Raw genomic sequence first — 14,109 nt, 5'->3', positions numbered from 1 at the left:
GGCGTCTAATACATCTGTCAGCATAGTCGGGTTAGCGAAGACAAGATTGATACGGGAGGAAGTGTTATGTGTTTGTTTCCATCTCCATACCTCGGATACACCTAGTGCCTCTGCCCATGAGAGCAAGTCAGTAGAGAATTGTTTGGGGGGGGGTAGGTCTGTCTAAGTCCGGGGCCAGAATGGCGTTGAAATTGTCCATGGGTAACAGTCTGGCAAGGCAGTATGGAGTGGAGTGATTTTCTCTAGAATGGTGTATAAGGTGGAGGAGGAAAAAGGAGGGGGGGGATGTATACACCTACCACAATATATCGGACACCACAGACAGTGAACACTATTAGTACATATTTACCCTGGGGGTCAGTGTGAACATGTTCCATCGCACACGGGAAGGATTTGCTGATCAAGATTGTGACCCCCTCTGGCATATGTGGAATAGGAAGAGGTCGACCGATATATCAGCCGGCCCATATATCGCCAAATATTTGCAGTGTTTTAATTAAAATCGGCATCGGCCGATTTTGCTGATAAAAAAGGCCGATTTAGAACTACAGCACAACTTGCAAATGACTTCTGTAATAGAAGTCAATGCAAGTTGCCTGAGTCTTCATAGAAGCTTCCTCTTCTCTGGGCAGTCTGCCAAGAAAAGATTAAAGAGATACAATGTTTACACTTGAATGAATGAACTCAACTCAGTGTGTAGAGTAGAGGTCGACCGATATATCGGCCGATATTTGCCGTTTTTTAAATAATCGGCATCGGCCGATTTGTGCTGATAAAAAGCCGATTTAGAACTACAGCGGGACTTTGAAATTAATTCTGTATAGAAGTCAGTGTGTGAGTTGACTGAGTCGTCATAGCAACCCTTTCCTCCTCTCTGAGCAGACTGCCAAGAAAAGAACAGAAAGATACAATGTTTACACTTGAATGAATGAAGTCATCTCTGTGTGTAGAAGTTCTCAGTTTAACCATTTAAAGACTAAATCTTTTCTGACACTTGTTGCTTACAAGTAAAAATCCTGTATTTTCTGCCAGAAAATCACTTAGACCCCCCCAAAAATGATATATATTTTTTAGCAGAGATCCTAGGGAATAAAATAGCGGTTGTTGCAATATTTTATGTCACACGGCATTTGCACAGAGGTCTTTCAAATGCATTTTTTGGGGGAAAAAAATACACCATTTAAAAAATAAAAATAAAATAAAAACAGTAAAGTTAGCCCATTTTTTTTTTTTTTGTCCAAAAGTTTTGACTACCTGTTTTTATTTAATATATATATATATATATATATATATATATATATATATATATATATATATATATATATTTTTTTTTAATCTAAATCATACATACAAGTAAACTGATTGGAGGTTTGTTTTGTTTAATAAATGTTTAAGTGTAAGAAATTTTCTGTATCACGTATGAAGGCTGCTTTCACACTGGAGCGGGCAGGCGTTGATGGTAAAAGTTTTAGCGGCTCTATACCATCATTTTAGCGGTGCAATTTGGCTGCTAGTGGGGCACATATAACCCAGCTAGAGGCCAAGGAAGAGGTTAAATGCGCCCATGAAGCACCGCTGCCAAATCGCATTGCATGCGCTTCGGCAGTGGTGCCCATTCATATCAATGGGCAGGAGTGGTGGAGGAGCGGTATACACCACTCCAAACGTGCTGCTTGCAGGACTTTTTTTTAAGATCCTGCCAGTGCATCGCCTCAGTGTGAAAGCACTCTGTCTTTCACACAGACTGCAGGGGAGCCATTTTACAGGCACTTTACAGGCGCTATTTTTAGCCCAAAAGCGCCTGAAAAACGCCCCAGTGGGAAAGGTGTGTTAGATCAAGGGGGATTAAAAATAAATAAATAAATAAAAATCGGCCTAACACATCGGCCCAAAAAAATCGGCATATATATATCGGCTATCGGCCGCCATGATTTCTAAATATCGGCATCGGCCAGAGAAAAACCCATATCGGTCGACCTCTAGTGTAGAGTTCTCAGTTTAACCATTTAAAGGACTAAATCTTTTCTGATACTTGTTGCTTACAAGTAAAAATCCTGTATTTTCTGCCAGAAAAATCACTTAAACCCCCCAAAAATGAGATATATATATATATATATATATATATATATATATATATATATATATATATATATATATATATATATATATATATATATATATATATATATATATATATATATATATATATATTTTTTTTTTTTGCAGAGATCCTAGGGCAGTAATGGCGAACCTTGGCACCCCAGATGTTTTGGAACTACATTTCCCATGATGCTCATGCACTCTGAAGTGTAGTTGAGCATCATGGGAAATGTAGTTCCAAAACATCTGGGGTGCAAAGGTTCGCCATCACTGTCCTAGGGAATAAAATAGCGGTTGGTGCAATATTTTATGTTACACGGCATTTGTGCAGAGGTCTTTCAAATGCAATTTTTTTGGGGAAAAAAAAAAATAAAATAAGATACACTAACGATTTAAAAAAATAAAACAAAAACAGTAAAGTTGGCCCATTTTTTTTATCCTCCAAAAGTTTTGACTACCTGTTTTTATTTGATATATAGTGTTTTTTTCTTTTTTCTTCATCTAAATCATACATACAAGTAAACTGATTGGAGGTTTGTTTTGTTTAATAAATGTTTAAATGTAAGAAATTTTCTGTATCACTTACGAAGGCTGCTTTCACACTGGAGCGGGCAGGCGTTGATGGTAAAACGCTGCTAGTTTTAGCGGCGCTTTACCATCATTTTAGCGGTACTATTCGGCTGCTAGCATTTAACCCAGCTAGCGGCCAAGGAAGAGGTTAAATGCGCCCGTGAAGCACTGCTGCCAAATCGCATTGCATGCGCTTCGGCAGTGGTGCCCATTAATAGCCATGGGCAGGAATGGTGGAGGAGCGGCATACACCACTCCAAACATGCTGCTTGCGGGACTTTTTTTTTTTTTTTTTTTTTTTTTTGTAAACATATGAGATCATCTCTCAGCACCGCTCTCCCTCCTCACACAGACAGCGTGAGAGGGGAGAGATGAACGGCTGCAGCGGCCGTAAGTGGGGAAAAAAAATAAAAAAAAAAGTGCCATCCTGCCCCAGTGCCATCCTGCCCATGCCAATTTTTTGGGGGGTGTCATTTGTGGTATACACATGCCATGTGAGAGAAAGAACCTATTACAATGACAAATTTTGTGGGGAAAAAAAAAAAGAAAAATCTTAAATTTTGCAAAGAATTGTGGAGAAAAAAAAATGGCATCAACAAGCTCACCATGCCTCTTACTAAATACCTTGGAATGTCTGCTTTAAAAAAAAAAAAAAAAAAAAAAAAAAAAAAAAAAAAAGGGTCATTTGGGGGGTATTTGTACTTTCCTGGCTTGTTCAGGTCACAAGAAGCGAGATAGGCCACCAGTACATCAGATGTGATCAATTTTGTGTGATTCGCACCACAGCTTGTAGACTCTCTAACTTTCACAAAGACCAAATAATATCCACTAATTTGACTTATTTTTACCAAAGATATGTAGCAGTATAAATTGTGGCCAAGATTTATGAAGAAAAATTAATAATTTGCATAATTCTGTCACAGAAAGAAAGAAATATGCGTTTTATTTTAAAATTTTCGGTCTTTTTCCATTTATAGCGCAAAAAATAAAAACCCCAGAGGTGATCAAATACCACCAAAAGAAAGCTCTATTTGTGGGAAAAAAAGGACAACAAATTTATTTGGGTACAGTGTTGCACGACTGAGTAATTGTCATTCAAAATGTGAGAGCACCGAAAGCTCAAAATTGGTCTGGGCAGGAAGGGTGTTTAAGTGCCCAGTAAGCAAGTGGTTAGGGGCAATGGAACTGTTCTAATCGGCGCAACTCAAGGCGCTCCGTCTTAGAAAACGGTTCCAGCACTATTGTGGGGTGACTTCAAGAGGACTTGCATTGACTTCTGTTAAAGATGTTGTATGCATGCCGCTCAGTGATGTTGGCTTTGAAGCCGCACTGATGTGAACCGGTGTTCTATCGAGAAATGGCCACTGTCGAAAAAATTCCTCCAATGGGTCTGCGCATGAACAGATTGTTGGAGGCATTTTTCAACAGGAGACAGTATTTCATGGCCTGTATTCAAAGCTATGTAAACAGCGGAGGAGAAATGTACTTGTCAGATGCTGCCTCTTTCTGGAGCGGGTTTTCTGAGTGGTGAAGGGTGGGCTTGGTGTGTTGAATGGCAGGTTTTGCCTGTGTCCAAAGGCGTGTTGCAACACACACACACACACACACACACACACACACACACACACACACCACCCTTAACCACTTCAGCCCCGGAAGGATTGACCCACTCCCTGACCAAACTATTTTTTGTGATGCGTCACTGCGTCACTATAACCACTTACGGACTGCTCGCTGCAGTTTTACGGTAGCTGTTTGAAGGAGGATATCTTTATGGCAGCAGCTAGCTGCGATAACCCTGGTATCATCCTTTTCACCAGGCAGTCCACTACAAGATAATAGTGGTCTCTGCGGCAGATTCGCCACAAGATCACTTTTATTGGTGGCGGGAGAGGGACCCTCGTCCCCTCACGCTGTGATCCGGTGCCCTCCACCGCCGGCAGCGGCGATCTCGTCCTCTTGCTGGCTCAGTGTGGAGACAAGTGAGGGGAAGATGGCCCCCACCCGTCTCCATACAATTGCTGGGCAGAATCGACATCAAAACGTCACTTACGCCCACAGCTCTTAGAGCCATTTTTTTTTCCTATTGCATTTTAGTCTAAATATGAGGTCTTTTTGACGCCATATCTCATATTTAAGAGGTCCTGTCATGCTTTTTTCTATTATAAGGGATGTTTACATTTCTTGTAATAGGAATAAAAGTAAAAAAAGAAAATAAAAATGATAAAGAAAAAAATTGTTTTTTGTTTTAACACGCCCCATCCTGACGAGCTCACGTGCAGAAGCGAACGCGTATACGAGTAGCACCGGCATATGAAAACCCATGTTCAAAACACACGTGAAGTATCGCCGCAATCGATAGAACCAGAGCAATAATTTTAGCCTTAGACCTCCTGTGTGATTCAAAACATGCAACCCGTAGAATTTTTTTAAACGTTGCCTATGGAGATTTTTAAGGGTAAATGTATGTCGCCATTCCACGAGCGGGCGCAATTTTGAAGTGTGACATGTTAGGTATCAATTTACTCGGCGTAACAATATCTTTCACAATATATAAAAATAAAAAATTAGGCTAACTTTACTGTTTAAAAAAAAAAAAAAGTGTATTTATTCCCAAAAAAGTGCGCTTGCAAGACCACTGCTCAAATACAATGTGACAAAATATTGCAACGACCGTCATTTTATTCTCTAGGGTGTAAGGGGGAAAAAAATAAAATAAAATAAAGTATAATGTTTGGGGGTTCCAAGTAATTTGGAAAATGACCAGTTACACTTACCGGTAACGGGTTTTCTAGGAAATATTCCAGGACGGCACACCTGAGAGATGACTGGTCCACCTGACAGGAAACACAATCAACAAGTTTAAAAGTTCCCACCCCTCCCTCAGTTATGGCAAAGGATAGCCCCACACTAGGGTCAGAGGGAATATTCTGCGAGGAGTGAATACACCAAACCAACAAAACAAGGGTAGGGAAGTAGGCCTGCAGTCCTGGAAGATTTCCTAGAAAACCCGTTACCAGTAAGTGTAACTGGTCATTTTCTCCAGTCATCTTCCAGGACGGCACACCTGAGACGATGAGCAAGAAGTTGAGGCCTACCTTAAGGCAGGACAACCTCTTGTAGGACCTTGCTGCCAAATGCCAAGTCCTGAGGGGACAACAGCTCCACTCTCTAGTACCTCAGAAACGTCCTATGGCTCGTCCATGTTGCTGCCGTGCAGATCTGGTCGATTGAGGCGCCTGCTCTCTTTCTGCCCAGGAGGTCGCCAGGGATCTGATTAAATGTGCCTTAAGGTGGGCTGGCACTGGTTTACCTGCCTGCCTATAAGCAATAGTTATGGTCTGTCTGACCCATCTAGCTATCGTTAGTTTAGAGGCTTGTAGACCCTTTCTCTTTCCCGAGAAGGTGATTAGCAAGTGACTGGATCTCCTAAAGTCTCTCACTCTAAGTATGCTAGGAGACAGCGTCTAACATCTAAGAGATGGAACCTTTCCTCTTCCTTGTTCTTAGGATTCTGGCTGAAGGACGGGAGAATAATCTCTTGCGTTCTGTGGAACAAAGAAACTACTTTTGGCAAATAAAGGGGATCCTGAGTGAGGATTACCCTATCCTCTAGGATACGCAAAAATGGCTCTTTAATCGAAAGAGCCTGTATAACACCCACCCTTCTGGCCGTGGTAAGAGTCAGAAGGAAGGCTAAGTTAAATGTCTAACAGAAATTTGAGCCCCCGGCTCAAAGGGCCCCTTTGTTAGGGCATCTAACACCAGGGATAGGTCCCATGGAGGGCAACAGACTGACCTGACTGGAACTACCCTTTCCCTGGCCAACAGAAATCTCTTTATCAGGGGTTCTTGTCCTTGCCTCCTGTCAAAAAACACGGACAGGGCTGCCACCTGGACCTCGAGAGTGCTGACTGCCAATCCCTGGTCCACCTCCTCTTGAAGAAAATCTAGGATGGTAGGTATGATCTGGAGAGCCCCCTCCTTAGACTGCAGCCAATGGAAGAAAACTTTCCAGACCTTTGCATAAATTCTCCTGGAGACTCCTTTTCTACTGAGGAGAAGAGTGTCTATCACTCTCTCCGAGCAACCCCTGACACGGAGGATTTCCCTCTCAAGAGCCATGCTGTCAGAGAGAGAGGGTCCGGTCAGCGTGAAAGACTGGACCTTAAATGAGTAGGTCTCGTTGTACCGGCAGGTGCAGCGGGGGAGCTACGGAGCGGCTCTGAATTGTGGGGAACCAAACCTTCTTCGGCCACCAGGGTGCCATCAGCACCAGGTCTGTCCTTGACTGGGCCAACTTCTGTAGAACCCTGGGAATGAGTGCCAGTGGGGGAAAGGCATAAGCCAGCCTGAAAGCCAACATCTGTACAAAGGCGTCTATCCCTTCTGCCCCCTGTTCCTTGTAAAGGGAGAAAAATCTGTGGACCTTCGCATTCCCCCGGGAAGCAAATAAATCTATTTCTGGCCTGCCGAAATGCCTGCACACCAGGGCAAAAACCTCTTTGTTCAACCCCCATTCTCCCTGAAGGATGGGTTGTCTGCTTAGAAAATCTGCCTGAAGATTGAGCAACCCTTTTATATGAATCCCTGAAAGTGAAAGGATCCTCCTTTCCGCTTCCACTAGGATCTGCTGTGCTAACCCCCTCAGTCTGCCTGACCTTGTCCCCCCTTGGTGGTTCAGGTAGGCAACTGTGACCAGGTTGTCCGAGAGGACCTGTACCTCTCTGCCCTGAAGTTGTTCTTGGAAGTAGCTTAGCGCCTTGCCTACCGCCAGAAGCGCCATGAAATTGGAGGACTCCCTGGCCTGGCTGTGGTTCCAGGATCCCTGGGTATACCGGTCTCCCAGATGAGCCCCCCAACCCCAAGCGCTGGCGTCCGTGGTTAGAACCAGCAGGTCTATCTGGGACTAGGGGCGACCCTTCGACAGATTGTCGAGCCACCACCGCAGAGAGAGAGTGACCTCTTCTGTGAGCGACACTCTTCTCTCCAGTGTTTCTTTTCTTCCTCCCCACGAGACTGTGAGCCTATCAGGTAGCCTAGATAAAGCTTGGACTGAGATGGAGTCAGCAAAGACTTTTCCCGGCTGACCATCCAACCCAAGGTCCGTAGCACCGTGTCCATGTCTCTCAAAGTTCGCGCCTGATCCACACTGTAGATCAGTAAATCGTCCAGGTAGGGTATAAAAAACCTATTCCCTGGAGATGCAAGTATGCTACCACCTCAGCCATTACCTTCATGAAAACCCTTGGACTGGCCGCCAGTCCAAAGGGGGATGCCCTGAATTGCCAGGGTTCTACCTTCTGCTGCATGCATATTGCGAAGCATAGGTATTTCTGGTGTTCTGGAGCAATGGCTTTGTGTAAATATGCGGCTTTCAGGTCCAGAGTGACCATAACTCCTGCCTGAAGATGTTTCCTTACAGAATAAATACTTTCCATTCTGAACCTCCTGTGTAATAAGTAACGGTTGAGTCCTCTCAAATTTATTATCAACCGAAACTTGCCCGAGGGCTTCGGAACCACAAACACGTGGGAGTAAAAGCCCTGAGCCAACTGACTGCCTGGTACCGGAACAATAACATCTTGCTCTGCCAGCTCTTGTATACTTCCCAGTAGACACTTTGCTTTGGCCGGGTCCCTGGGGAGAAAAGTAACAAGAAAATTCTGTGGGGGGGTAACAGCTGAAACTCTAGTCTGTACCCCTCTCAAGAGGCTTAAAATACATGGACTCTGCGTAACCTTCTCCCACTCGGAAAGGAACCTGCAGAGCATTGCGCCTACCTTTACGGTGGCGTAATTTGGCTTCCTTATGGGAAGACCTGGAAAAAAGGATTGCACTCTTTTCCTTTCCCTTTCTGAGACTTCACTTCTTCCTCTGGTCACTTCTCCCCTTATGTTGAGCTTTTGACTGGGGGCCACGAAAAAATCTTTTGCCCCTCTCCCTTTTGGGCTTCACTGGGAACTTCTTTCCCCTCACAATGGACCGGGATAGGACCTGATCCAGACGCGAGCCAAAGAGCAGGGAGCCCTCAAAGGCAATCCCGCATAGACGAGATTTAGAAGTGAAGTCCCCGTCCCAGGTTTTTACCCATAGGGCCCTCCTAGCAGAGTTTAGAAGTGCCGCTGACTTGGCTGTGGTTCTGACAGTTTCCACTGCTGCATCTGCCACATACGCTACTGCTCTGCTGATTACATCCAGCGAGTCTACAATTTCTTTAGCCCCTTTGCTACGCGAAACGTGTTCCATTAACCTGCCAAGCCACACGTCTGCATTCCTGGCTACACAGGCGGAGGCTAGGGTGGGAGCCATTGCCGCCGCATTCACCTCCCAAGCCCTCCTGAGTAAAATCTCAGACTTCTTGTCCATCTGGTCCCGAATGTTTCCGGAATCCTCAAAGGACAGAACAGACCTTTTGGACACCTGTGCTAGGGCTGCGTCCAAACGAGGAGTCAAAAAAACAAAAAACAAAACAAAAAAACGTATCTTCCTCCTCATCCTTAAAGGGACACCTTCTCTTCCAGGCCTTTAGCCTAAGAAGCTTATGTTCATGTTCTTTCCATTCCTTGAGGATTATATCCTTCAGGGACTAGTGAACAGGAAAGGTCCTGGCCTGTAACCTTCCTAGGCCTCTATATACCCTATCCTGTACTGAAACCTGACCAGAGGGTACTTGTATACCCTCTGAGGCATAAATGGCCTTTAATAAGCCCTCCATGTCCTCTGCCGAGAACAAGAGACCCCCCCAGGCTTAGCCTCCCCCTGGCTATCCTGGTCCGAATCCTCCTCCCCAGTACTAAATTCTGGGACCTGACCTTCCTCCACCTCAGATAAAAAGGAGACTTGGCCCATCTCTACCAGAGGGGCCCTCATCCTGACCTTTCTCCAGTGTAGTCCGGAAGGACTGGAGGGTGGCTAGCATTTCTGATTGCAAGGCACGACACTCCACTACCTGAGCGGTCTCCTTACCTGCGAGCTTAAAAATGCACTTATCGCAAAAGGGCTTGCTGTAGTCTTGTGAAAGTTTAGAGTTACAATAACCACAGCGCCTGGACTTAGATGTAGCCTTTCCCTTGGACCTACTGGCTGACGCCTGGGCAGAGACTTCGGTCCCTGGAAACAGTAAAAACAAACTGTTAGCTACTCACGTCCTAAAAGGGGAAGGGGGGGGGGGTCTGCCTCAGAGTACCCTGCCCCTACATTATACAGCTGGATCACTCACCCTCTGTGGCGACCTCATTGGCTGTTTGCTCAGACGGAACTTCCATGGCGGTTTTGCTGCCCTGCAGGATCGTTGACTCTGGACCAGGTGCTGTCTTGAGCGTCCCCTCCTGTTTGCCTGCTGGAGTGCTGTGGTCGTGGGCTTGGATTGAGCACTATTGCCTCTCCAACCCTTCCAGTGCTGCCTGGGTGCTTTCCACTGCACCCTCTGCCTCCTTTGCCGGTAATTGGCGCCATTTTCTGGAAGTCCGTCACCCGGGAAATAACATTGGGCACTCGCGACGGACTTCCGGTCATGCGCAGTGATGCTGGAACGCACGCCATTGGCGTCCAGCCATCACTGCCACAGAGGAAGAGGAAACTCCACTGGAATGGCGTCTGGAAGTCCGACGCCCGGAAGTGACATCGGGCGCTCACGGCGGACTTCCGGTCATGCACAGTTGCGCTGGAACGCACGCCATTCGCGTCCAGCCACCGCTGCCATAGGGGAGAGATGAAGCTCACCGCACTCCACCAACGCAACCGGAACCAGCGACCCCCTTTTAGGTAAGGCCAAACAGTACAGACGAGGAGTAGTGCTACCAAGGACAACTCCCCGGTCCTGCGAGCCTGCTATTGGTTTCCCTAGTACCGGGAAGACTACCCCAAGGCGGCCCTCAGCATCAGAGGTCACTTGAGACTACCGCAGACCCCCTGTCTGCTCGAGTCTCCAAGCCTGGGGAAAAAATTTCTTGAGGAAGAGGGTCCCAGACCCCACCAGTTAAAAAAAATAAAATGTAGAAACTTGGTTTAGCTGCCACTTGTGGGAAACACAATCAAAAACTGAGGGTCTGAGGGAGGGGTGGAAACTTTTAAACTTGTTGTTGATTGTGTTTCCTGTCAGGTGGACCAGTCATCTCTCATGTGTACCGTCCTGGAAGATGACTGGAGAAAATACTGTTTTTAACTTGTAAACAACAAATCTAAGAAAGAGGCTCAGTTCTTAAGGCAGAGTTCCAGGCTAAAAAGTGTAGTTGCTGACTTTTAATAAACAGACACTTACCTGTTCCATGGTCCAGTGATGCTGGAGAATAGAGCGTCGCTCCTCTCCGCTGGTGCCTCCATTGCCACTCTGGGCACCCGACCGTGACAGCTTTTGTGGACAGCCAATCTCCTGGGACCTGTCACTTGTCCCAGGAGATAGGCTAGAAGGAGGGGCCGCCTAAGGCGAAAGGAGTCGTCGTCTTAGCCATCCCTGGGCAGAAGGAGGAAGTCCTTCTCTTAACGAAGCCCCCCCTACATGGCAAATGTAGCATGTAATGGGGCGAGAAGTGCTTAAAGTGGAAGTTCCATTTTTGTGTGGAACTCCGCTTTAAGTGGTTAACAGGCAATTTCGCTGTCATCCAATGCTGTACCCAAACAAAATTGTTATCTTTTTTCCCCACAAAAAGAGCTTTCTTTTGGTGGCATTTGATCATCTCTGCACTTTTTATTTTGCCCGCTATAAACAAAAAATAAATGAAGGATGACAAATTTTGAAAAAAATTAAAAAAAAAAAAAAAAAAAAAACACAACCAAAAGCAAAGTTTAATCATCAGTTTAGCCAATATGTATTCTGCTACATTAAAAAAAAAAAAAAAAAAAATTCACAAAATAAAATTATAAAATCTCAATAAGTATTGATTGATTTGCGCAGAAATTACCACATCTTCAAAATAAGGGATAGATTGATGGCATTTTTTTTTTTTATATAGTAATGGGAGCGATCAGCAATTTTTAGCGGGACTGCAACACTGCGGCGGACAGATCGGACACATTTTTTGGGAACCAGCGACATTATAGTGATCAGTGCTAATGACACTGGCAGGGAAGAGGTTAACATCAGGGGCGATCAAAGGGGTTAAACGTGTTCTCCATTTGCGTTTTCTAACTGTATGGGAGGACTGCGTTACTGGGAAAACACACAGGTCCATCTTCCTGCATAGCAGAAAGACAGGATCCGTGTGATCTCCCCTGTCAAAACGGAGACGTGCCTTGTTTACACAAGCAGATCCCCGTTCTGTCATTGTGGGGAACGACCGCGAAGGGCCACGGGACATCAAGTCTCCCCCGCTGGCCAATGGAAGCACGCACGCACCCATAAAATTGAGTTCAATTGAGGCGACGTACACCTACGGCGATTTACAGGTGGGAGCCAACCGACCGCAGTAGAATGACAGAGGCTGGTTGGTAAGCATTTAAACACACCCATAACCCGCAACAGTGAGGCTCAATCTGACAACTTAGTTCCCCCACGGTTTGCATGGCGTTGGATGATGCCTCCGACGATCTGCGCATGCGCTCTGTTGACGTAGAGCCAGCTGATCAACTTATCAGCCGAAGGGACGTTTGGTACTGCGCATGCGCAGACCCATAGGAGGATTTTTTTTCGATGGAGGAATTTCTCAAATGGAACAGCGGCACTTAAGGGCCGGTTTGATAAACTGCAGCTGGTGTGCCAGCAGCAACAAATTTCAACTGCAGACCTGTGAAGCAGAGGGGCCGTGATGTGCAGTTAATCGCACAGCTTCTTTTTTTCTTGTTAGAACTTTGTGTGCTTCACATAAAGTGACACTAAACGTACACAGCAGCCGGCTGCTCGGTGACATGCAGGGTCAGCCAATGAGCTGCAATATTCTACAAACACATTGTAGTGTGAACATGACACAGAAAACGACCATATCGTGTGTGATTACAGTTACTGCATTTATCCATCAGGAAAACTCAGATAAAGCACATAGTGTAAATGGGGCCTATAGGAATCTTTTGAGAGAATAAGAGGCTGTAAATGAGGTGTGCCAAGTGATGGCAGCAGGGCACACCGGTGGAGGGAGGGGTATATGTGGTGCAGCAGGTGGTAGCGGGTAGAATAACCCACACAAGTGACGAGGCCAGCTCCGTCCTCCACAGTCAGCACTTTCTGTCCTCTCCATGCTGAGGGCAGACATCCCAGGAAGCATTAGCGAGGGGAGGGCAGCGCTCACCTCACACACCTGTCGCTAGAAAACAAGAATAAGCCCCACTACAACACTCCGCCACACACATTACACAGGCCTCTATGTTATCACACAACGGTCCCAGCAGCAAAACCACTCACCGTGTTCCGGTTCCGTCAAACATTCCGAGGGGGACGCCATATTTCTTAGAGTCTCCACATCTCTTTCCTTTTCCGCCCGGCCAGCGCTGCGATTGGTGCAACTCTGCGCATGCGCCTTTAGGCTGTTGTCTGGCGGCCGCCCAGTGTAGTCGTTCAAAGTTGTGCTCGTAGTATGGAGTGCTTGTTCACGTGACCACCTAGAGACGTCAACATCTACAATACATAATAGAACAGCACAGCGAATGGCCACCCATGACTTCTATAAACGGAGACTCACTTTTACGGATATTAGAAAGTTTTCTCTCTTTTTTTTTTATTTTTTTATTCCATTTCCTCTTTTTAACCCATTACCCATAGCTCCCAACTGTCCCTGATTTTGAGAGACTGTCCCTGATTTGGAGCAATGTCCCTCTTTCCTCCTCATTTGTCCCTCATTTTGGTCTAATCTGTATAGTTGTAAATAAAATGCACTTTTTAGTTATCAAAAAGTGTTTTCCAGAGCCAAACCTTTCATCTGATTTATAAATTGCTGCATTTGTACATTCCAAAAGCCAATATAAATGAATAGTAGTGGTAAAAAAAAGGACTTGTGGGTTTAAACAATTTTATTTTTGTGCAATTCTCCTTTAAGGGGGCGTGGCAGAGGGTGTGTCCTATGCCTGCATACTTTTGCTGATAGGTGTCCCTCATTCCCATCTCAAAAAGTTAGGAGGTATGCCATTACCTACCAGGGGAATTTTAATTTTTTTGCACACGTTAAAATCTGCATTTTTTTGCTAGAAAATTAGCTTAGGTTCACACTTGTGTGGTTAGGGGAACAGCATGTGATTCGGATAGGGATCACACCACTTTCCTGATCAAATCACATGCGTTTTTTTGTTTTTTTGCAGTGTGTTTTGAGCCTATTCATTTTGTATGGCTCAAATCCCATTGCACCCGCACCAAAAAGGTTACATAGTAGGTGAGACTGAAAAAAGACACAAGTCCATCAAGTCCAACAAAAGGGTGTGATTATATGTTAGTATTAAATTGTCTAGGAATGGAAGGTGTGGTTGTGCAGCCAGACAGTTCAATAGGAAGTATGTTTTTAATAGAACCTGTGT

The 14,109-nt window shown here is 45.3% G+C and overlaps 1 protein-coding gene across 2 annotated transcripts in view; it reads right to left on the bottom strand.

The window, feature by feature from the left end:
- Nucleotides 1-13,118, bottom strand: part of BFAR (bifunctional apoptosis regulator) — a 111,084-nt gene extending 97,966 nt beyond the window's left edge. For both annotated transcript variants that reach the window (XM_077448970.1, XM_077448971.1), the window contains exon 1: nt 13,007-13,118. The gene's annotated coding sequence lies outside the window, so the exon portion shown is untranslated. The remainder of the gene's footprint in view (nt 1-13,006) is intronic.
- Between the last annotated feature and the right edge of the window lie 991 nt (nt 13,119-14,109).

This window comes from Lithobates pipiens, unplaced genomic scaffold (genome assembly GCF_037356315.1).
Source record: "Lithobates pipiens isolate NorthernLeopardFrog02 unplaced genomic scaffold, aLitPip1_a1.2 Scaffold_22, whole genome shotgun sequence".
Taxonomy (NCBI): domain Eukaryota; kingdom Metazoa; phylum Chordata; class Amphibia; order Anura; family Ranidae; genus Lithobates; species Lithobates pipiens.
This window is presented reverse-complemented; position numbering and strand designations above follow the sequence as displayed.